Consider the following 25,190-nt stretch of genomic DNA (forward strand, 5'->3'; position numbering starts at 1 on the left):
GTTTTTTTAGTTGGAGAGCCTGGCTCCACCCTGCCTCTTGGCCCCTCGAGTCCCAAGAGTGACATCTGAACCCACCTTGCCCTTGCCCTTGCCTCCTGCCTGGGTGGGAGGGCAGAGAAATGGTTACACGCAGCGTGTTCACAAACAAGACACGCAGGCACCCGGGCCAGGGCCGGCCACCCCGGGCGGGCCTTGGGCCAAGCTCCCTAATTTGGTCTCCTCCACTGGAGCAGGTTGGTGAGCGACCCGGGGGCGAGGCCAGCAGTCCGGGGGACCCCAGCGCCCCAGCCCCCCGCCTTCAGGGCCCTTGGGGAGAGGCAGCAGCGAGGCAGACAGGACAGCGAGAGAAGACGCGGGCGGGCGGCGGGGGCTCACCGGGGGGAGCTCGGACGGGCGGCGGCGGCGGCGGTGGCGGTGGCGGCGGCGGTGGCGGTGGCGCAGGGCCGGACGCCGGGCGAGCAGCGCTGGCGGGCCTCCCGGGGCGCCCTGGGGCCCTTTTATCCCGCGGCGGCCCGCGGGCGCCCCCCACCCCGCCGCCCGCGGAGGAGGCCCCGCAGGCCCCGCCCCCGGGCGGACCCGGTCGAGGCGGGCGCCCGGCCGCGCTCGGCCCCCTCGGCCCTGCGCCCCCCGCCGGCCGCCGCCCGGTGCCGCCCGGTGCCGCCCCCCGCCCCCGCCCCCGCCCCCGCGCGCAGCCCCGGGGCCGCGGGGGGCAGCCGTTTGCTGGGGGGCGCTGGGGCAGGACCCGAGTCCCGCGGGGGGCCGGCGGCGCGGTGCCTGCGGGCTGCGTCTGCCTGCGGTGCCCGCCGCCTCGGGGGTCCCGTCCCACGCGCAGCGTCCGTCTTGGAGCCGAGGCCGAAGCCGGGGGCCCTGCCCACCCCGCCCCCGGGGTCCTCCCTTTCAGTGAGTCCCGGGAGGCGGAGGTGTCAGTGCCCAGCGCGGGATCCCCCGGGAGCGGGAGCGCCTCGCTGTCACGGGGCCATCGGGCTCCCTTGGGGGCAGGGCGGCCAGAGGGCCGTGGGGGGCTCGCTTCAAACCCGTCGAGGTCGGGATGGTGGTGCCGGTGCGCTGTTTGCCGTAACAGGCGGCCCTGCCATTGCCCTGGTCCCTGGAAATGTATTGAGCACTTGGTGCGCGCAAGATCTCTGGTCTGCCCATTGCACAGTTGGGAACATTGAGCCCCAAGAGACGCGACTTGCTCTGCCCCGCCCCCCTTCTCCCAGTAATAAGCCGTAAATGGATCAACTCAAATCCTTCTCTAAACTCCTTATGGAGTTGAATGAGGCAGTCCTGGCCCTTGACAGGCCCATGGGGGGAGGGTACGCGTAGAGGGTGGGGTGGGGGTGGGGGACTGTGTGATAAAACAAAAGTAGAAAACCTTGAAAGAGGGGAGGCCCATCAGCGCAGCTGAACTCCTAGGCACCCGAATCCCAGCCCCATTCTACCAAATTCTTCCCCATAGTCCTGGTTCCTCCCAGGGCCTCGGTGTCCCCATCTGTAAAATGGATAGAGTTCCAGCCTTCCAGCTTCCTCCCTAGGTCCAGATCAGAACAGCCTGGTTCCTCCTCTTTCCCCAGCCTTGCCTGAATGTCCTTCCAAAGGCTCATTCATTCAGCAAATCTTTATTGATTTTCTCCTTGCTAGACAGGGTGCTGGAGTGCTAGACGCTGCGGGGGCGGGAGGGGGGTTTCCCAGTCTGGTGGCCGGGGCAGATGTGTAAGCAAACACTAGCACAAGGCACAAGGCAGAAGGTGATAAGGGCTAGCTAGGATGGCAAGGTGGACCTTTCTGACCCTTGGGTGATAGCCAGGTCACACTGACCCGGCTGTGGGAGGACTACTGTCCACCCCTGGCCGCTCATGTCCCAGATGTCCCCCCAGTGCCCCCGCCCCGCCCCATCAGGGCCCAAAGCATTCCCTGCATGAATCAACAGGAAAGAATGCTCCCTAGCCTTGGGTCAGTGGCAGCGGCAGCAGCCTGGCCCCACCCCTGGGGACAATGAGGCAGCTGTGGGCTAGGGTGCCAGGTATGCCTCAGCCCCCTCCCCATTCCCAGCCACTTCTTATGCTGAGCCAGGAACAACACGGAGGGCCCGGAAAACCTGGGCTCCACCTGCTGCCAATCACCCACCCAGAACTAAAAATACCCCAGAGGCTAGCGGCTGGCCGGGCTAGAGCCCAGGGAATGAATGGATGTGTTGCCCGGAAGTCCGTTGACCTACAAGACTCTGGGCAGAGGCTGAGGTCAGGGAGCAGTGGAAGGAGGAATCTCCCGGGGGCAGAGGTGGGGGGTCACTGTAAGGCTCTTTCTCAGAAGTGAAGCTAGCTCAAGGACCCACACGAAGCAGGCCCGTTGATTCAATCTGCTGGCATATACTGAGCACTTGCCATACACCAAGCCCTGTGATAGAATCTGCGTTTAGAGTAAATAGAAGTTCCAGGGACCCCTAGAGTCGAGGAGGACACCGACCTGTATATCGAGAGGTCCTTGGCTCTGGCTGTGGCTGTGAGCACAGGCACGAAGGAGGTAGCAGGCCGTCTCCATCAAGTCAGAGCTTATTGAGATGAACTGAACTGTCCCATTTGACCCCCACAGCAATCAAATTTAAGGGTGAGGAGATGGCCACTCAGCGGAGCAGCGGAGAAAATCCCACCACTAGTAAGACATAGGGCTGGGCTTCACACAAGGGGGGACACAAACAAGCCAGATGGGATCCCTGTCCTCAAGGAGCCTGCAGGGTGGTGGGGGAGACAGACTCACAGTCAGCCAACAGACAAGGCATTCATTCTCATCATCATCATGACAGCCAGCAGGTGTGGAGCAGTTGCTCTCTGTATCATCTCATGTAATCCTCTTGAAATCCCCATGGACAACACTGTCATCACTCTCCTTTACAGATGATGAAACTGGGGCACAGAGAGGTTACGTGATTTGGTCAGAACCACACAGCCATTTTCTGCAGAGAGTAGCGAGTGGTGAACTGAAGCATAGTTTGCTCTGTGCTCTGCGCTCCCCGTTACAGAGCAGGGGCGGGGAGGTTGGGGGTGCAGGTAGAGTCTGAGGATTGAAGGCTTCAAGAAAGAAGTGCCTTGAAGGATGGCTTGACCTGCTAGCTGTTATAATGATGACAATGCCTCATCTGTTGGCTGATTGTGGGTCTGTCTCTCCCACTACTCTGCAAATTCACTAAGTAGAGAGATGGGAAAGTGGGGTGGTCATGTATAGTGCTTTGGACGCCCTGGAGTGCCGGGCAGGTGTCGAGTTGTCCCATCTCTTTCCTCCAGTCCCCCAGGACCAGGGCATATGTATTACCATCTTGCCCACCCCTCCCATGGTGAGGAGCCGAGAGGTTGAAAAGTAGCTAAGACGAGTCTCTTTCCCATGGGGAAACCCACCTAAATCAGGGCCTGTGCTTTCCTTCCAAATGGAAAGGCCAAGCTCTCCTGCAGAAAGCTGTGTCCCGGGATGTTGGTAGGGAGTGGGACAGGGACCTGGCTAGAGTACACAGTTCCAGGGCTGCTGGGCAAGCTTTCCTCTTCGATGGCCTTCAGGGCTCAGTCCAGACCCACCTCTTTTGAGACTCATTAGGGAGGCAACTGTACAGTTTAGGAATCGGGGGATCCGAGTTCTTGTTCTGACTGTCTGAACTGTGTGGCCAGGCAAGTCCTTTGGCCTAGCCCAGGGTAGGTACAGCCCCCTGCATCTTCTTGTCCTGCCTTTGTATGCCTGCCCTTTGACATCCAAGGGCCAAACTGCTCTCCTCTCTTCCTACATCCTGCCTGTTGCTGACTTCAGTGAGCAGATTGACTTGTCATGCCTTAGCTCTAGAATCCTCAGTGGCTCACTGTTGCCTGTAGGATATGGAGAATCCACTGCTGTTCCTCCTGTTCCCTGTCCTTCTTTCCACTTCTGACTTCATTTCTTCTATTCTATCTGTCCTTGAGGCCTCAGTCTGATCCCAGCTCCTCTACTAATTTGCCCATGAAAGCGTACATGAATGCTCTCAAAGTATCAGGTCCCAGAGGAGTCACAGAGCTAAAGCAGACACGATCGCTGCCCTCAGTTATGCACCAGCCTGATGGGAGCTGACTCACAGATGTGGCGGTGATGGGACAGTTGACTGGGATGACAGGTGGCAGGACTTAGGGAGGGGAACTGACTGGTCCCACGCAGGACAGGCTTTTCCTTTGCTGAGAGCTGTTTAACCAGCATACAAGGCTTTTGTTCCAATGGGAGGGGTGGGAGCAGAGGGGATTTTGAGAAGTCTTGGGGTGGGGAGGCGAGGAGGTGGATCTAGCAGGGATGGACCGCCAGGGAGAGGCTGGCTTGGGAGATGGTTCCTGGGGAGAGAGAGAAATGAGCTGGCTACAGTAAGGAGAGGACATTTTTGGGGAAGACAGAGCTGTTAAAGAGAAATTTTAGGAAGTTTTGTTTTGCAATATGCGATGTCAACTTCCCCCCTATTCTTCTGAAAGCTTCAGAAAAATTGCCCTCGAAGCGTTTGGAGTTGGACAGGCTCACCTCAACCTTGGCAGGGCCTGGCATGCGTCAGAGGGCCTCATGTCATACATCTAAGAGTTAAAAATCAAACCTAAGTCATTGTTAAATAAAACATGGTCTCTCTTCCTGCCTTGACAAGTAACATCTTCGGAAAGACCTAGAAGACCAGATTTGAATCCAGAACTTTCTACTCCTTAGAGTTCTGTATGAAACATGTTATTATGGGAGGTATCTACCTCTGACCCTGAGCCCAATGTGACCCATCCCCTTCCTCTCCCACCTTCTGCTCCATCCCACACAGCGAGGGACCTTCTGCTGTGACAGGAACACGTGCACAGGAGGCTCTGTCTAGAGCCCCCCAGCAGCTGCCCTTTGGCCCCCCTGGGCCTGGGTGCACAGTCTGGAGGTGCAGTCTGCATTCGGAAGGAAGGGCTGGAAGCAGGCTTGGCTTCTTGGGCAAGGCACTCCTTGAGCTTCTTTTGGAGGTGGGATGGGGGCTCCAGTGGGCACATCCCCTTGGCCCTGTGAACTCTGTGCCCTGTGGGGGAGGGTGCAGTTGGCCAAGGGTCCCAGGGATGCCCTCTGATGCGTGGATGGCCAGAGCAGGGAGCAATGCCCAGGTCTGAAGATGGCCACCCAGGTGTATGGGTGGGGGGGCCAAGAGGCACCACATGGAGATGGGAATGTGGCTTACAGGTGGGGGAGAGGTGGGGAGCCGAGTCACTGAAGTGGTGTTTAGAGGTGCTGTGGGCCAGGCAGCCGCAGGTGGGGGGCACTGAAGCTTTTAGGAAATTTTTTTTTTTTTTTTTTTTTTTTAGGAATTTTTTTTTATCTTTGCTGGTGCTGTCTTGAGCCAGTATTTAACTCTTCACAGATTTATACCTTTGGTGGGGGGTGGGGGTGCTGGGAAGGGGTGTTCTGGAGGTAGATAGGGAGGATTTTAGCAACCCATAAGCTGCTGAAAGCCAGAGAACGTGACTTAAACTCCCCCATGTCCACCTCTGCCCCTGGGATCCCCAGCTCAAAGGCCCTGAGTTCCCACAGACGTTTGAACTGAACGTTCAGTTTGATTGGATACCTAATAGCTTAACACGCGCCTCTGCCCTCAGCCTGTTCCAGCCCCCGCTCCCCCAGACACAAGCTCGCACCTCATTACCCTGCTTGTCATATTGAAGTCCTCGCCTGAGGACGGTCATCAACCAGCATTCTCCCCATCATCAGTTCCCCCCTCCCCGCCCTCCAGGGCCTCCCGCCCCGCTCACTCCCTTCCTTTCTCTCCCTGTCTCCCACTCTCAGTCACAGGCCCCTGCCCAAACTCCCCCTACCCAGGCCTCCTCTAGTCTCCTGAGAATATCTTCCATCCTCTCTTCCCCCTCAGTGCCACCTGCAAACCCCTACTCTCCCTGTCCCAGTAACTAACACTGGTGATGCTGGGACACACTTCTATTCAGGTAAATTAAAGTCATAAGTTCTGGAGGAAATGAGACAGGATGAAGACTCAGCGCCACAGCCCAGAAGCCTCCCAGGCCCCTTCGGAAGCTCCCAGAAGTCTGTGCTGCCCTTCTCACCCGCCTATAATTGAACCCCTTTGTCCCCAGGCAACACCAGACAAGTTAAATTAAAAAACATTTCTTATTCCATGCTGCTTTCCTGGATTTTTAAAAACAACGAATAAAGTAACTGCATTGCTTTTCCCAGTTTCTTGTGCTGGCTGAGGACAGTAGGCCTCAGTGGGCTATCCTGGGAACCTTGAAGCCCATGCAACACCTCCCCTAGCCCAGGGACTCGCCTTCTCTTAGCCTCTTCAGGAATATCGTTAGCCAATTTGGGGGCAGAGCCAAATTGCAGGCCTAAGGGTTAGGGGCCACTCCTTGCCTCTGATCAACAGGGTCAACGTTTCTGAATGACCTCTGGGCTTAATTATGGCAGTCAGTGGGAAATACGAGTTCGGGAACAGAGCTGTCAATTAAGGACATGTGACCTAAAACCAGTTCTGTATTCTCTTGCATCTGAGTTTGTTGATCTAGAACTTTGCAAATATTGTCAAGGTTCCTTGTGAGGAATTAGTTTTCTCGAAAGCTAGGACTGACAGGCTCCAAAGGGTTAATTTTCCTGTAACCAATGCTCCACTTCCAGGAACCAGGAGGGGGCAGCAAGGAACTGCCTGGGTGGAGCACTCCCAGGACCTGGCCTGCCCCCAGAGGGTGGGGGTGGAAACCCACAGGGACAGAGGTCAGGGTAAGTCCCTGGATGAAGCAGGGGCTGAGTCAAGACCAAGGCCAGAATCCTGAAGGTGAGGTGAGGAGCCATTGGCATTAAAAGCCACACCAGGAGTGAGGGTCGGGGGTGCAGGGAAGAAAGACAAGCCCCACCAGAAGGCAAGGCTGATGATGGGCTGATTCAGATGACAGCAGACAGAACTGGAGGCTGGCCTGGCAATCTCACACTTCAGCCCAGCAGTTCTTGGATTGTGGTCCCAGACCAGCAGCAGCGGCATCCTCTGGGAACCCATTAGAAATGCCAGTTATCAAGCCTTACCTCCAGAAACTCTGGGGATGGGCCCTAGCACCTGTATTTTAACACATTCTCCAGATAATTCTTATGCCTGCTAACATTTGAGAACCAATTCTCTAGATAAGTACTCTTGGAAAATGTTTGCACTGACAGAGTCTAGAGCCTTTTTATGGATGCCTTTTTCCTTAGAGTCCCAGACATGCCTGGTGAGCTCAGCCCTCTTGGGGTCCTCTTGTGTTATAAGGAGGCTCCTCCACATATGATGGGCCAAGTTTTGGGGGATCACAGTCTTCTACTTCCCAGTTATTCTCAAATGGATTTGCAATCCCTTCATGCCATATCTTCTGTCCTATGTAGAGTTCTACAAGGACCTCTGCATCCTTAAGGAGCATTATCAGGGTGGTGGTGGAGGGATTCCTCACTATTGGGCCAGGAGTGGAAGTCAGGTCAACATCGAGATTCTGACAGGATCTTCCTGCATGACAGGAATTTCACCATCTATTCAATGCCACAAAATCTATGCCATTGTGAACATCAGCCTGAAGTCTGAGATCTTCCGGGAGACCAGTTGGCCAACAGGTGTCATTGATGCCCAACAGCTCTGGGCAGGCAGAAGGGGCCCAGAGCTGGTTCCAGAGGCCCTCTTCTTTCTGGAGCTGGTCCTGGCTTTCATAATTCACAGTACATCTTGAGTTGCAGGATAATTTTTCATCCTGGACCATTCTGGACATACCAGCAGCCCAAGAAGAGTTAAATAGATACAAGGTTGTTAATTTGTTCACAAAGGAAACTGCCCAGAAAGGACAAGAAAAGCTTCATTTCCTAGCCATTAACTGAAAACCACTTTTCTTAGGACAGCCTGACCTCTAAAGTGTGACTGAACTATCCAGAAAAAAATGTAGATAAACGATGTCTCCTTTTAGCATTGAGAGCTAGTAAACAAAGTAGGAGAAAAGGAATTCCACCAAGATATCAGCAGAAACTTAACTTCTTAGGGGAAATAATTTCCTCTCCTCATTAGTAATTAATGAGCATAAGCTTCTGCCCACCAGCGCTCTGAATTACTGTCACTATGGTGAGGTGGTGTGACAGGAACTTGGTGCAGTGCCTTGCGCCTTTGGCAGGGATTTGTAAACCAGAGCTAAAGGGTGAATTCATCTCATTCAAGTCAAGGTGATATCTTGTCCTAAATATTGGGCAGAGATCCGTCATATTTGTACAGAGAACACTTTGCTGCAATTGGTGGAGACACAAAGAGATAAAGACCCAGTTCCTACTCTCAGTGTAAGTCACCTAAGTCATGGATTATATTTATATCATTATACGAATTACATGAATTACATCAACCCGTGGAATCTGTGTAGATAAGATCATTCATTTACTTGTTCATTCCACAGATGTTTATTGAGCATCTACTATTTATGTAGCCACTTAAAGAAATCTAGAAAAGTAAATATAATCCAAGTTTCCCAGGCTCTTTGTGCTACTGGAGTCATACTAATGGGAAAGGTCACATTTTCTAGGTTCTTGTCTCTATTATTTAGGGAGCACTTCCAGCACCCTCTGCCCCTGCCTTCAACCAAATTCTCACCCAGTTCACATCTAGGAGTTTTCAGCAGATGGTCAATATGGACTCATAATTGAGGCTATAAACTAGGGTTAAATTGTAGTGTCTTCCGTAATCTTCTTTCCCAGCTTTGCACCCTCCCCTCCCCCACCATTGATGTTCATTACCTGAGAAGCTTCTTGAAAAATTTTCAAGTACTCTTGGCTAGTGCTCACTGAGAAAAAAGCTGAGATCCAAGCCAGAGGGGCTAGCTCTTGATGCTTCTAAAGCGGCCACCTCTCATGGCATAGAAGGGTGCCACCTTCCCTCCAAAGTGAGGAGAATGCCTTTCACCACCCCAAGACACCCCCTCCCCATGGTTCTGTGCTGTGTCACCTGAAGTCTGGTCTGTTTCACTGGCCTACAGCCTACCTTTTCACCTATGTTGTTATAGCTTTATATTAAGTCTTATATCAATAGTATGAGTCCTCCAACTTTGTTCTTTTTCAAAATTGTTTTGTTTTATTCTAGTTACTTCGTCTTTCTACGTACATTTTAGAATCAGCTTGTCTACCAAAGAGCCCACCAGAATTTTGATTGGAATTGCACTAAATTTCTACATCTGTTTGAGAAGTGATATTTTAAGATAATCGTGCCTTCTAATACACAAACACAATATGGTTTTCCATTTCTCATTGATTTCTTTAATTGATGATTTGTAATTTTTGACCTAAAGATCTCAAATATGACATATATGTTGGATTTATGCCTAAGTATTTCACATTTTGCTAATATTATAATGGCACTTAAACATTTTAAATTTTCAATTGATCATCACTAGTAAATAAAAATACAATAATTTTTTACTCATTGACTTTGTGTCCTGAGAAGTTGCTAAACTCACTTCTAGTAGTTTATATACTCCTTGGGATTTTCTTCGTAGAAAAGTAAGTCATCTGTGAATAGGGACAGTTTTATTTCACCCTTTACAGTCTGGATGCTTTTGTTTCTTTTTCTTGTCCTATTGCATTTTATGGTACTCCCAATATTGGATATTTTTGTCTTGGATTGTTTCCAATATTAAGGGAAAAGCATTCAACCTTTCATCATTAAATAAGATGTTACCTGGAGGTCCAATTCACCTATGTTGTCAAAGTTATTTGTGTAGAGTTGTTCACAGTATTCTCTTATTATTCTTTTGATATCTGACAGGATGTATGTCTATAGGTGTTATATTCCCTGATTATTCCTGATATCGGTAATTTGTAATAAAAAATATCTTTTTACTTGTCATTTTCTTGCTAGAAGATTATCAATTTTATTAGTCTTTTGAAAGAACCAACTTTTTGTTTCATCAATTTTCTCCATTGTTTTTCTGTTTTCAGTTTCTGCTCTTATCCATATTATTTCCTTCTTCTGATTTGTGTTTATCTTGTTCTTTTCCTAGTTTCTTGAGGTAGGAAATTAGATTTTTGATTTGAGGCTTTACTCTTTTCTAATATAAGCATTAATGCTATAAGTTTTCCTCTTAGTACTGCTTTAATTCTGTCTCACAAGTTTTGATATATTATATTTTCATTTTCACTTAGGTCAGTGTATTTTTTTGTTTGTTTGTTTCCCTTGAGACTTCTGTGACCTATGAGTTAGTTAGAAGTGTGTTGTTTAGTTTTCCAAGTATTTGGTGATTTTCCAGTTTTATTTCTATTATTGATTTCTATTTGATTCTATTACGGTCAGATAACACATTCTGTATGATTTAAATTTTTAAAAATTTGTTGAGGTTTGTTTTGTGGCCCAGGATATGATCTATCTTGGTATATGTTCCAGGGACACTTGAAAAGAATGTATATCTTGTTGTTATTGGGTACAGTATTTTATAAATGTCAATGAGATTCTGTTGACTGATGGTGGTGTTGAATTTTATATCCTACTGATTTTCTGATTGTTCCATCAGTTGTCAAAAGAGGAATGTCGAAGTCAATAACTATAATTGTAGATTATAAAAATAATAGATTTTTTTCTTTCGGCTTTTGTTTCACACATCTACAGCTCTGTTGTTTGTACATGCTTATTTAAGGATTCCTTTTTTGGGTGGATTGGTCCTTTTATTATTATATAACCCCTATCTCTGTTTCTGGTCATTATCTTTGTTCAACGGTATACTTTATCTGATATTAATATAGCCAAGCACTCCTGCCTTCTTTTTTTTTTTTTTAGGTTTTATTAATTTATTCATGAGAGATAGAGAGAGAGGCAGAGACAGAAGGAGCAGCAGACTTCCCACTAAGCAGGGATCCCGATGTGGAACTCTATCCCAGGACCCTGGGATCATGACCCAAGCCAAAGGCAGATGCTCAACAGACTGAATCACCCAGGTGTCCCCTGCCTTCTTTTGGATAATTCTTGAGTGATATCTTTTTTTTCCCCCTATCCTTTCCTTCCAACTGCCTATGTCATTATATTTGAAATGAGTTTCTTGTAGATAGAATGTGGTTGGGTCATGTTTTTAAATCCACTCTATCAATCTCTACCTTTTAATTGGTGTATTTAGACCATTCCCATTTAATGCAATTAAGTACTTAAGTCTGTCATTTTGTTTTTTCTTTTCTGTTTGGTCTGGAATTCTTTTTTCATTTGTTTGTTTCTCCCTTTCTTTTCCCTGCCTTGCTGTGGGCTACTACAACATTTTTTTTAGAATTCCATTTTGATTAATCTATAGTGGTTTTAAAAAAGATTTTATTTATTCATTTGAGAGACAGCAAGAGAGCTCAATCTGAGGGTAGGGGCAGAGGGAGACGGAGAAGAGGCCAGACTCGGGGCTTGATGCCAGCATCCCAAGATCATGACCTGAGCAGAAGGCAGATGGCTTAACCAACTGAGTCAACCAGGCACCCCTAATCTATATGATGCTTTAGGGAATATCTCTTTGTGTACCATTTTTTAGTGATTGCTTTAGGTATTACATTAAACATATAATTTTTAAGTCTACTGTTATTGCCATTTTCCCAGTAGCAACCTTATCTCCCTTTGTCTTTTTATCCTCTCCCAATTATAATATACTTGTCTTAAATATTCCCTTTACATAAATTTATAACCATACAAGTCACTGTTAATAGATTTTGCTTCAACTGTCAAACATAGCTTAGAAAACTCAAGAACAGAAGAAAATAGGTATTTAGCCATCTTTTATTTTTCTGTTTTTCTTTCTTCCCTCCTGATATTTCAAAATGCTTTCTTTTGATCATTTCTCTCTGTTTTTTAGAGAATTGCTGGCCATTCTTTTAGGATAGACTTCCTAACAACAAATTATTAGTTTTTTTCATCTGAGAAGGGCTTGATTACCCTTTCATTCATGAAGAATTTTTCTTGCTGGATATAAAATTCTGTCTTGACAGTTCTTTTCTTTCATTTCTTTTCTTTTTTGAAAATGCGTCATTTATTTTGGGCTTCCTTAGTTTCTGATGATGAATCCCTTGTCATTCAAACTGCTTTTCCCCTATAGGTAAGGACATTTTTCTTTCTCTGCTTTCAAGATTTTTCTGCCTTTCGTTTTCAGAAGTCTGACTATGATGTATCTCAGTATGAATTTGTTTGGGTTTATCCTGTTTGGAGTTTGTTCATCTTGAATTTATAGGTTTACTCATTCTGCTAAATCTGGAACATTTTCAGCCGTTACTTCTTCAATTTAAAATCTCAGTGGGTGAACTCAAGAACAAAATGGAAATGACAGAGGAAAGAATCAGTGGATTCAAGATAGAAAAATAGAAATGACCTAATCTGAACAACATAAAGAAAAATTGAATTAAAGAAAGAAGAAGAAGAGTTAATGAAGCCTCAGGGAACTGCAGGACAATAATGAAAGATCTAATATTCATCATTCATGTCATTGGAGTCCTAGAAGCAGAGGAAAATGAAGGCAGGATTGAAAAAATACTTGAAGAAGTAATAGCTGAAAATATTATTGTATTTTTCTGTTCCAAAATTTTTTTGGCTTTTCTTTATATTTTCTTTCTTTTTTTTCCCTGAAGATTTCTTAACATGCCTCCACTCAGTAGAGATGCAAGTCTCAGCTCCCTGCTCAACCTTCTATTATTATACCACCCTGTGTCTGGGTGGGGATTAGGTATTTGTTACAGCCTGGTAAGGGTGGAAATCTGGACTCTTTACTTGGCTTTTGCTGATGTGGGTGCATGTGTGTGTTTCTCAGGTTGTGGGGGAATGGTGCCACAGTGAGTTTTTTTCTATGGTATTTCCTGAAGTAGAGCAGTCATTGTCTAAAAGTTTTCTGTCTAGATAGGCTTCCTGATCCTTTGGCTGAGAGAGTTGGCTTTTGCTGGGGCTTTTGTGGTCTGTGTCTGTTGGTGCTGCCAAGCTGTTGGCTTCTTCAGTAACAAGTCTGGGATATATGAGGCAAAAAGAAAACTCAAGGAACTCAATGTCATGTCATTCCTTGGTTTCCAAAGTCCCTAGCTGGCTTGCCTTCTTCTCTCTACTTTTTCTGGAGTCTTCTTACATTTAGGGCATTTATTTATCAACTCTTACTCTTTCTCCAATTGTGTCCTCAATTGTGGAGGTTACCTTTGGGGCATTAACCACCTTGTGGGGATGTGGCATGGTGCATAAGAAGCATCTGCTATATTACCATGCTGTGAATATGGAATCTAGCCGTATTGACAGCTAATCCTATAATCTTTGGCCTACGGTATATTCTGACCTATGGCATACTCCTAACCATTATGTCTAGGTTGCTCCTGACTGATTCTAACTTTGCTGGCCTCTTCATCAACCAGACTTCCCCCAGTGTTGACTCTCCCATGGGATTCAGACTGCTTTCTGATGGAGGGTAGGGGTAGGCAGGGCTGGATGCCATTCTTAGATACCAGCTGTGGTACATTGAATAGTGGCCCCAAATGCAATATGTCCAAGTTCTAACTCCCAGGATCTATGAAGGTGACCTTGTCTGGAAGAAGGGCCTTTGCAAATGCAATTTAGGACATAGAAATGAGATCATCTTAGATTTAGGGTGGCTCCCAAATCCAATGACTAATGTCTTTATAAAGGAAAGGAGAGGGAGAGTTGAGACACATGAACACAGGAAAAAAGACCACCTTAAAAATGAAATTGGAGACTGGAGTTATATTGCTAGAAGTTAGGAAACTCCTGAAACTACCAGAAACTGGAAAAATTGAGAAAGGACTCTCCCCTGAAGCCTTCAGAGGGAGCATGGCCCTACCAACACCTTGATATCAGACCTCTGGTCTCCAGATTTTGAGGTAATACATTTCTGTTGTTTTAAGCCATGTTTTATAGTAATTTGTTGCGGCAACTGCAGGAAACCATAACACTAGCACAGATGGAAATTTTTGCTGTGAGAGGACCAAGCTCTGCAAAGATGGAGCAGCTGCCCCATTGCTGTTGTCACCTCTGATTGCTGGAAAGCAGCCATTCCACAGTTTGTTGGCTTCATGGCCCTCACCCCTGATATGACTGAACTTGGCCATATCTACAGTATTTGTACCCATTCAATTTGGCCCTGACCTGCATGGTGCCTACACTCAGGATAGCCCTGGAGTGGCTTGCGTGCCCCTACCTTGCCCTCATAGAAGACACAGGATATGGCTTTTTATCCATCACACTTCAGATCTCTCCTAGTAGGACCCTTTGGGGTGACTTGGATAAGTTAGTTAGTGTGTGTTACCTAGAAACAATGGATACCAACTTTGGCTAATTTAAACAAAAACAAAAACAAAAACAAAAACAAAAAATAGAAAAAGAGAATTTATTGCAAGGATACAAGAAAAGCTGAATAATCCAGGCTGATAGCAGGCTAACAGTGCAGGGGACCTGGTTAGTAGCCAGAACTAAAGGACAGGGGATTCAAGTTTCTGCCAGTAAAGTGGCCTCAGGTCATATCCCATCAAGTTGAAATTCAACCAGTGAAGGCCTGACTGGGGCAGATGATGCTAAGGGATGAGGAGGTGGTGGTGAGAAGTAGGAAGTTTGGAAGTGGAACCAAGGCATCCCAGAATGGGAGGATTAATTCCTCAAAAGGAATGTTGAAGTGCTGGTACCACAAAGGGGAAAGGATTCTGGGCGGACAGAAACCCCAGCTGCCTAGGCAAGGGACAAAAGCTGGCTCACTGTTCCTCTTCTCCCCCTGATTCCCCACCCCCAATCTCTACTTCTTCCTGCTCGGTTCCTCAGAAGGAGGAGAGAGAAACCACAGATTTTTTTTTAATAACTTCAGAGTATACCTCGAGTCAGTGATGGGCGATAATTAGACTGTGATTGTTCTATTTAAGCGCTTCAGTTAATCAATTTACAATCGCCTATGCTGTCTCCAAGTATTGATTATGGAGTCCTGCATCTTGGAAGTCTTAAAGTACCCTCCTGGGATGCTACCCCTGCCACTGTGATTCTTTTTTTTTTTTTTTTGCCACTGTGATTCTCATAGGCACGTGAACACCCTACGCTGAGCCGACCTTTCCATGTGGTTGCTTGAGATACTTTTTCATCTTAATTGTTTCTGAAGACAGGATAGAATAGCAGCTCCTTCTAGTGCTGATTTGAATCTAAGTGGGAAGGAGCTGCCCAGTTAATGGGGCATACGGATGTTCCCAGGTGGGAAGGATGGGGTTGACTGCTCCAGATGCCCTCTCAGAGAAGATACGGTTACAGCCTAGAGATTGACCATGAACCCTTGTAAGGATGATAATTGAAGAGAGGTGACCCTGCACAGACACCAAGCCATCCCATCCAACCCATAATCATCATAGCAAACAACAGGGGCTCAGGACTGGCCCCAGGGCCTCACTAAGCAGAAGGGCCTTAAAAAGGGTATAGGCAGAATGGAAAGGGAAGGAAGGGCTGGTCGAAGGCAAGGAGGCAAATTGCAGTGTTTTCAACTTGGCCACACCTGAAAAAACACTTGAGCCTCCATCCTACTCCAGACAGATTGCATCAGAATCTCTGTGGTGGTGGTGGTGGTGGTGGTGGCTGTGGTGTTTCTGGGCATCTATATTTTTTAAGTTCCCAGGTGACATCTTATTAAAGTTAGGAATCACTGAGTTAGAGCAGAGTCCTTGACCTGAGATCCATGGTGGGCTCTGGGAAGCATCTATGATGTCTCCCCTAAATGCAAAATTGTCTGTATATATGCTTTTCTAGGGGCAGGCACCCATTGCTTTCATCAGATTTGCAAAGTGGCCTGTGACCCTCCCAAGGACACAAAGCACAGGAATAAAGGGGATAGATAGCCTGTGCCAGGGAAGAGGAGGGAGATTCAAGCTAAGGTGATTCTGCTGCTGGTGGTCAATTGCAGCACCTCCTGTCACAATCCTGCAAAGCTGCCCTCCTACCCTTAGCCAGGCTGCCGGCCACCAGCCCTGACAGGAACCTTCCCTGTCAGCTGTATATAAACAGCTGCAAAAAGAGAACAAGTTTGGTGATGGACATAAAGTAAACTGGGATTCCCCTCAGACTCATCTCTCCCAAAATCAGGGCAGCAGGAACTGGTTCCAATGCCGTTTAAGGCAGTGGTTCTAAAAGTGTGTTCCCCAGAGCAGCAGTTTCAACATCATCTGGGAACTTACTAGAAGTACCAGTTATCAGGCTCCACCACAGACCTTCTGAATCAGAAACTCTGGTGGGGCCGCCATTCCATCTGAGCAAAAGCCTGGGTACCCCAAGGTGGGAATACTGCCCTCAGGGAGTGAGGGCCTCCTCATTCATTGAATGCGTTCTGGGCTAGCCCAGTACCTGGGGGAGGCTGACCCAGCAGGCTGAGAGCCTTAGAACCCACAGCTGAGAGAGGCTGAATCAGAGAACACAGACGCTGGGACCAGGACAGGTTTATGTCCTGTTTCAGACATTCCGAGGCCTCTGCACAGCTAGTTCTAGCAGTCAGCTAAGAGTGTCATGTTGACTTGTGGAGAAAACGCAGCAAGCTCTACATCACGCAGGGAGCACGTGAAGGCAAGAAGGGGGTAGGCACCTGCATCCTTGTAGTCCACGCTCGCTGGCCGAGGAGCCTTGGATTAGGGCCTCTAATGTCCACAGCGCAGGGGCAACCGCGGGCCTGAGGAGCTGGCGATCCAGCTGCGCAGAGGAGGCGTGCAGGCTGCTGGCTGTAGCACTACTTAGAGCCAGGAACCCAACAGGAGGGGACATATGTGAGTGTTTAGGGGGAGTGCGAAGGCTGGAGGGAGTAACGTGAGGGGGTCTTCTGGAAGAGGGAGCCACGCGCGCGTGTAGGGTGTGAGGAGCAGGTAGGTTATCCAGGGGGATGCACACTGGGTGGGAAGGCATCCCCCAACAACCTCCCGCATGGGACTGAGAGAGGGGAGACTCCGGGTGGGTTGGAGCAGGTCAGTGGAAGGGCCCCATAAGGGGATAATGCTGGAAAGGTGAGGACCAGACGCTGCAGCCCATCCCACAGGCTTAGTAGGGGAATGGCACCATCAAATGGTGAGCTAGGAAGAGCAATGTGGTAGCACAAATGGGAGCACACCTGGGGGTTATTCCTGGTCTCAAGTGATAAGGACCCTCCATTAAGGCATAGGCAAGTTAGTGAGAAAAGCTAATGTATGAGCTAAGTAAGGTCCTGGTTGTCATTGGAAGATTTTCATTAAAGTGCTGCGCTCCTTGCCGGGAACGATCCTCAGAGCCTTGGCTTCCTTCCTTTCCTAGGCCTGCAAGTGCCCATCAATAGAAAGAGTATGAATGAAACCAAGGCTTGTGCAAAGAAACCTGGCTAGTGACCAGAACGAGGGAGGGGGGCCACTTACACGTTCCTCAGCAGGAGAGTAACGAAATAGCCCGTGGCAGAGCCTTGTTATACAATGCGAGGAGAGAGAGAGAGAGAGAGAGAGAGAGAGAGAGAGAGAAACAATGAGGCAGCTCTGTAGGCACTGACATGAAGTGGTTGCCTGGCATTTTGAAAAGTGAAAAAAGCAAGTTCTATATCAATACGGTAGCATGATGCCATTTGTGTAAATGAGAAGAACTTCAAATGGTAGGTGGGCATGCAAATGCATTTTTAAAAAGGTCGAGAAAGATGCACCCCCAATGAATGACAGCAGAGGCCTGCAGGGAAGGCAGAGTAGTCACAGAATGGCCATGAGGAGGGCCCTCACACCCAGGTTTGCTGTCGAGGGGGCGGCAGTGGGGGTCTGTGTGGCCGGGAGTGGGGTGAGATGAGAGTGACCCCTGTGGAGGGATTCTCAAACACTGGTGTGCACCGGAGTTGCCAAGGGGCAGGTTGAGATGCAGGTTCCTAGGCCCTGTCCCAGACACGGTGTAGTGGGTCTTCAGGGTGAGGCCCAGACTTCTGCATTCGACACCATTCTGACACCAGTGCTCCCTTGCAGCACTCCTGTGGCAACTCCATAAAACCACTTTCCTCCCTTAGCTCGGTGGCCAGGTAGCTGGGCGGATCAGCTTCTTCTTCAGAAGTGGAGGAGGCGGGGGGCATGTGGTGGGGGCAGCCCTTTGGCTCTTCTGTGGGATTAACACCATTCTTAACAACTGCCTCTCACTCACTGATTCACTCACTCGTGAAGTTTGCTGCTGCTGTCTCCTCTAGGACCTTCATATATTAAGGGACAAAAGTAACCATGCAGATTTCCCTGGGTGGTTTTTAAAAGAGACCCGAACTCCCCAAATCATCCTTCCCAAATTCATTTGGAATTCAAAGCGAGTGGGGAAAATGGGCATTAATTAAATATTTAATTGATGTCCATTAAGTTTGGAATATTGGTTTTAGTTCAAATTTATGACATGGTTGTGTTTTTTATAGCTGCACATATATTGCGTATAGGCCATTGGTTCCCTTCATGTAATAAAGTGTTCAGTATATTTATGCCCATTTTATAGGACTTGGAGCAGAGCTGGAGTATTGTAAGCGATTACAGAGACATACAGTATTTGCTTTTATGACGTTGTTGTTGGTATAAATTTGCTGTTAAGTCACCACTGATCAGACCAGTAACCACCAATTACAACCCCGGGCCTCTGGGAAAATGTGTGCTGCTTTACAACAATCCATTTTATTATGCAGTTTTCAGGTACCTGTTGAGGCAAAATGGAGTCTGCTTGTACATTTACGAGTTGGAGGGGGTCGAGCGTCCCCTCGCTGCATGTGGCCAAGACCAGGAAGAAACCTCCATGACTTAAAACATGAATTTGGAGATTGACTGTGGGCCTGAGAGGGTATGAGTGACAGATCTGCAGGCAGGATGAGGACCCAGGCTTCCCTGGCTCTCTGTACAGCTCCAGAAGCCCTTGACTTGACTCCTTCCACCTGTGATGAGGAGCTTGAGAATTTCTGGTCTACAGTCAACAAAACTGATGCTAACATCATTTCGGGTCCAGTGGAAAAAATGAGGCCAGCACTGGCCCTTTTTCCAGGGTAGACCTTGTTTCCAGGAAATCAGTTTTGCCTAACTTTAGATTTCCAGAATGCTCAAGTAGGACCTACTTTTTTTTAACCAACACCAGAACTGGGAGAAAGTTTTGGGAACTGAGGTCCAGCATCCTTCCTTGAATTCAAAAAACTATAAAGAACAACAGAGCAACAAACAAAATGACCTTTCCTGAAAACTTGGTGTGTGCCAGGCCCATGATAAGGGCTTTACAGGTATTGGCTCATTTGATGCTTAGGGCAGCCCCATGATTGAGGCTGTTGTCACCCCCATTTACAGATGATGAAAGTGAAGCTGGTAAAGTTGAGGGGTTTGTCCATGGCCAGCCAGCCAGAAAGTGGCTCAGGGGACGATGATCTTCTGATCATCTGCTCTGGGGACCTCTCTGCTGCTGAGTGGGGGAGTGGAGGCTTAGATTCCAAGAGTCCAAACCTAGAGAGGTGAGGAAGAGCTGAGGCGTCATGGTGGTCCAGAGAGAAAGTTCAAATTTATTCACCACTTTTGCCAGAGTGGAGCTCTCTCCTCTGGATCAGATCTGTTCCTTGGCTCTTATGTCCAGGAATTGTTCTCACACCACCAGAGACTTGTCAGCTGGGAAACACGGATTGCACATGGCTAGAAAGTAACTTTTCCTCAATATCTCAAGAGGGGTTCTTTCCTCCAGGATGGCTTGCAGGTAGGCTACACTTGGGACCTAAGCCTTTAGTTAGACCTTCTTTGGATACTCACCACAATCGAAACACCCTTATCCAACCTGGAAGCATCAGTCCCAGTAAACCACGGTTCAGGAAAGCCAAGCAACCTGCCAACAGGCACACAGCTCAGTCCATGCTAAGACCCACTTCTCCCGTGACAAAGCCCAATCTCTCCCCGCAGGTGTTCATGTTCCCAGGTCTACCTGAAGCCTCGCTTGAAGTGTTCTCTACCTTACACACACCTGGTGCTTTGGGGGGAAGCACACAATCACTCTGACTTGCCATATAATTCATTCCCGGACTTTGTTTTTATTTCTGTTCATTGGCAGGAGGTCAGCAGTTGCCGAGTTTTATGGTGAAAGGAGGGTATGTCTACGAGTCCTGGGGGCGATGGAACTGTCCCGTATCCTGACTGCCGTGACGGGTATGTGAATCTATACATTTGTTACTGTACACCGAGAATGAAAGAAAAACTAGAAAGCAAAGGATCTTCCTCTGTTGGAACACATCAAACTCTGACAGTACCAGGAAGAGGGACTTCACGTGGAGGAGGGTGGTTCTGGGGCCCGTTCTGTGGATCTTCCCTTTAGCTCTCCAAACTGGTAGGACAGCCCTGCTTCAGAATCCAGATGGGCAGTGGGTCTGTCTACAGCAGCGCTGCCCTCAGCTCTTGAAGAAGTGGCCACAGCACCAACTATCTGCCTCCTCTCTCCATGGAGTTGGGCTGGTGGGGACAGCAGGCTCCAGGGCTTTCTCTGGTCTCCTTTGGGACTGGCCAAGAGGCTCCAAAGCCCTGTTTCCTCTGGATGCTGAGGAGCAGCTGATGGCTGCGGGGGCAGAGGTGTGACGTCCATGCGGTTATTCCTTTGAGTTGTGCTCCACTTCCTAAGGTCCCAGAGGAAGAAAGCCCCCCTTCACTCCCATGCCCCCCATCATACACCCAGAGAGAACAATGTGTGGTCACTCCATCTGCTACTGGGGCAAGTCCCCCAGAAAGGAATTAGCCTGAATTGGCCAACTGAGCCAGGGCCCCAAGGCATGTGGACCTGGATGACCTGAAGGTACAGGGACGAGACCCAGGGTGGTGACACAAGTGTTGGCACTGGCCTCCGGCCCCGTGCAGCCAGGACACATCACTGAACCTGAGCTCTGTGGAGGGCCACATCAGGAGGCATGAGGAGGAAAGACCAGGGTGGTGACTTTAACCAGTTTGTGGTTCCACGAGGGAAGTTCTCCGAGTGGCAGCCCATGGCATGAGCGACTGGCGAGGCCTTGGCACGGAGCCGAGCGGTCCCAGGCAGGACTGGGCTGCCAGCCTGGGCCGCCAGTACTTTTCCTCGCTTACTCATCAGACGAAAAAACAACTCCACCCACTTGCGGTGAATGCTGCCCTGCATTTTTCACCTTTGGGCTATCATTCCGAGGAAGAAATATCAGCCTAGGAGGAAAGTTTTGGCCAGGTTCAAAGGGAAGGGCTTGGGGAATGGAAAGTCCTTTGAAACCTTGCTTGCATGGTGACTGTCTGACCTAGATTTTTCCCTTTTCAGAAGTATGCTAGGAGCTCAAAGGGCCGGGTGTCATGTAGATATGGGTGTGACGGAGTCTCGGGGAAAACATACCAACCAGAGCACAGCCGCAGCCCCGCTCAGAGAAACCTCAAGCCTGAGCGTCAGGCCAGACTCCAAAGGGCAGCCTGGCTGTGGGCGCCTCCCGTGGGGGCCTCTGGGGCCGCCTGCAGAGGGTGAGGCCGGTGCCCACACATCGTCCTTGGCCGGTCCTCTAGTGGGGCCAGCTCCTGTCTGAACATGAGGCTCGCCTCCTTTTCACCATTTCTGGGGGGCCTCAATCCCTCAGATGAGGGTGATGAGGCTCAGGAGAGGATCCCAGGCAACACTGCTGTGAGGGTGGGCAAGGGAGGCTGGAAGACAGGAGGGGGGACCAGCTCTGCTGGAAGTGGTGTAGACAGGCACCTCAGCATCAGCGTACCTGGGAGCAAGGCAACAGGGATGCCAATCCCACCACTGCTCACACTCGGGAGGTGGGAAGAGGAGGCTGCGGTGCTGGTGGCAGGAGGTTGGGCCGAGTGGTAAAGCCTGGGGGGCTGTGGCACACAGGCTGAGGCATCACACCACAGCAAGCTTTAGCTGAGTTTTCACACTGCCCCCTCCGGGCCCCCTGAATTCTCCCCCACTGCCGTGGCCTCAACGCTGCCAAACAGACGGCCCTATAGGGTCACCCGGCCAGACCCCATTCTTGTACATTCAACTCTGTGGTGCCCTGGCTGGGGAGGCTGGAAAGAGACAAGAAGGCAAGAGGAGGAAGGAACTGGCGCTTGCTCCTTCTCAATTTGTTTCTTGTTCCTGTCAGTCTCGCCCTAACAAAGGTCCTGCATCCCGGCAGCAGAAGTTGGTTCCAGTTTCTAGCCTTTCCTGGCATGCTTCTAGAATCAGCCTCCCTGCGCCTGCTCAGATACATCAGGGGGGCAGCAGATGCCCGGCCGCCCGCTCCTCCCACTGCAGCCCCGCTTCCAAGCGCGCACATTCTGGTGCCCCCCGCTCTTCCTGTGCTCCTGCCTGGGGGAGGGGGGCTGCGTTTGTAGTTATTCACTCTCTTTCCCATCCAGTATGGCTTTAAGCAGTTCTCTAGATTAAATTGTCCCTGATAAAATAACTGTTGCGGTTCCTGTTTCCCCACCACACATGGACACAGACCCCACAGCTACCAAGCCGACTGCACGAGGAAGTTGTAATTCAACACCTGCTCTTCATCCATCAAAGGCATGGGTGGCTGCCGGTGTCACCAGTCACCACACTGCCATGGGGCCATTCCAGCCCAGAGCAAAAAGCCCGATGCCCCGGTTGGCTTGTGTAACCTGATCATGTGCAGAGTTAGGGTTTCCCTTCTGCCACTAGAAGTAGTGATCCCTCTCTGTGGGGTTCCTTGAGATCTTCGGGGTGGGGCTTGTGTGGAGAAGCCCACAATGGGAGCGCTGGCCTGGCCTCAGGTCTCCTTATGCTTTAGTCCCCTCTGCTCTCCAGATGGCCATGACGCCCCTCGGGGCTCCCCACCTCCATGGCTCCCTCCCAGGCTACCCCCATCTTCCCTCCTCCTAGTCAGTCGTTAGGGGTGGTCCCGTCAATGTGGGAGATCTGAGCAACATCAGCCAGTCTCAGAGCTGAAACAGAATCTAGAGACCCACTGCTCTGGGCAGACCCCTGGTCTGTCATTTTATTAATGGAGAAACCGAGACCCAGAGAGGCTTGGCAGCTTGTCCACGGTTGCACAGCTTGTTAGAGGCAAGTTTGCAGCTAAGGCCAAATTCTCTATTTCTGGAGAGCTCTGAGCTCTTCTCCTGAAATTTCCCCTGAAATTACTCAAGTCTACAGGCTTCTGTAGGCCAGCTGGGGTCAGCTTGTTTCTGCCCAGTATCCTTCTCTCCTAGACTTCCTGAGAAGTTAGTGTTTTCTGTCTAGTTCCCTGCTCCCTCTGATTTAGCCCTCCGTTTCCTCCGAGCTTCCCTGTCCTGTCAAGCTCTTCCGTATTCTCTGCTTCTGGTCCAGCTGCCCTCTCCCACCCAGCTCCAAAGCCTCTCTGCCCCTCTTAGCCAGGCTGGCGGCTCTCACTTTCCCATTACCAGTTGGCCCTTAGCAATTAGTCCTGACTGTTGGATTATGTAAACAGTGGCTCAATGTGGAGTATGGCCCTGTAATCACAGGCCAGTCCCTGCACCACTGTCCCATGGGCATTTGTGTAGCTGTCTTGTACTAAAACACTGTTCTTCTCTGATTGCAGGCTTGTGGGTAACATTCTTCTGAGGGCTCTTGGGAGGATGGAGCATCACCCTTTATGGTACAGAAGCAATCCTTCTGTTGATCAACCTGGCAGTCCCCAAGGCATTGCACTCTGGCAAGCTTGCCAGAGCAGCACACAAGAAAGCCATTCTTTTCTCTTTGAGGAGTGAAGCAGAGGCAGTTCATAGAAATCATATCTAAAGCCTTTACCCCCAGGCTTAGCATAATAGAGCCTTAACTTACATTTTGCTAAGAGACTATTTACCCTGGTTCAGAGCTCTCAAGGCTGATGTAAATCCAAATCACCCAGGGAAGCTGTTTAAAAATAAGTTCCTCCACATCTCCCCACCCCCAGCTTTCAGAACAGTCCCTGAGAGCAGAGTGTGTTTGTCGGGGGCAGGGTGGGTGGTCTAAGGAACTTCATATTTTAAACTCTCTACATGATTCTGATGGTTGGCTAAATTGAGAAGCACTGCCTAGACAGGTAACAGAGGCTGTGGTGAGGCTGTTAGGACGTGTTGGTAGGGAAAAGAATGCAGAGAAGGGTCCGAAGAGCATGGAGAATGAGGTCATACAGTTAAGCCCTTTGAGGCTGGACATATATTCTAGAACAGGCTATATGGAGACAGATTCTAGGTTCTTCTCTATATATGGCAGTGCTTCTTGGTCAAGAGTATCTTCTTCAGGGTCACATTATCTCTAACACACAGGCTGGGAAACCACTGGGCCCTGGTCACTCTAACCTCCTGCGCTGCCAGGCACATAGGATGGCAGGCCTCTGGGGCTTCTGGGCAAAGCCGATCAATGTCTTCAATGTTTCCTACCCTGGCCCCACACAGTGAAAGTTATTGAATAGTGTTGGTAAGTCTCACTCTGACAAGACCATTAGCTTTTTATTCCCCGTGAGTCTGATGACAAGAAAAACACATTTTGAAAATATGTGACTGACACACCTTTGCCTCTATCACTTCCAAAATCCTATCATCTATCTATCTATCTATCTATCTATCTATCTATCTATCTATCTATCAAAAAATTTAGCAGCTTTTATACATCAACCAGTACCTGAAGGTGGTTTGCACTGGAAACCCGGGTGACCATAGTGGATGTGTGTCCACCCTGTCTCTCCTGGCAAAGACCAGTAGCCATGTTCCTGTTGGGTGACCTGCCCCAATCCTGGCTTGTTTTAATCAGGGGTCATTCCAAACAGACCCAATCTTATTTTCTCTTCCAATAAACAATAATCAGAACTGAGAAAATGGAGCCAGTATCTATTTAGACCTATAAACTGAATACTCATGAACACTGGAGGCATTTTCTGCCAAGAACAGGACAATTGCCCACAGATGGAAGAAGGAGATAACAGAGAGGAACAGAGATGGGAGATGGCGATGGGTCCTGGTGACCTCACCACTCTCAATTTACCACCCTACGAAGGTGTGGTACACTCAGACTCTTGGCTTGCATTAGATACCACCATGTCTTTGTAATGTAACCCTCCCTCCTCCCCCCTTTTTTACATAAGTCCATGACCATTTTCTGTTGCTTGCAACCACTGAGCCCTAACTCGTGAACAGGGAATGAGGTCACCAGTCCAGGTTGCTAAAGCAGCCCAGGGACAGCATGGAAGCTAACGAGCATAATAATGTCATGCATTTGTTATTGAGACCTGCTTTACGTCAGACACAGATAAGTATTTTATATTCACCAACTTTAAAAAATTTTA

General features: G+C 49.0%; 1 protein-coding gene and 1 long non-coding RNA gene across 2 annotated transcripts in view; one reads left to right on the forward strand and one right to left on the reverse strand.

The window, feature by feature from the left end:
- LOXL4 (lysyl oxidase like 4) overlaps positions 1-454 on the reverse strand; it is a 20,089-nt gene extending 19,635 nt beyond the window's left edge. Inside the window, exon 1 of the mRNA XM_038578475.1 lies at positions 376-454. The gene's annotated coding sequence lies outside the window, so the exon portion shown is untranslated. The remainder of the gene's footprint in view (positions 1-375) is intronic.
- Positions 123-22,422, forward strand: LOC119866571. The gene is made up of 3 exons (XR_005380479.1): positions 123-233; positions 20,003-20,097; positions 22,041-22,422. It is a non-coding gene; the product is annotated as an uncharacterized LOC119866571 (long non-coding RNA).
- Positions 22,423-25,190: the final 2,768 nt, after the last annotated feature.

The sequence above is a fragment of the Canis lupus genome, chromosome 28 (assembly GCF_011100685.1).
Source record: "Canis lupus familiaris isolate Mischka breed German Shepherd chromosome 28, alternate assembly UU_Cfam_GSD_1.0, whole genome shotgun sequence".
Classification (NCBI taxonomy): Eukaryota; Metazoa; Chordata; class Mammalia; order Carnivora; family Canidae; genus Canis; species Canis lupus.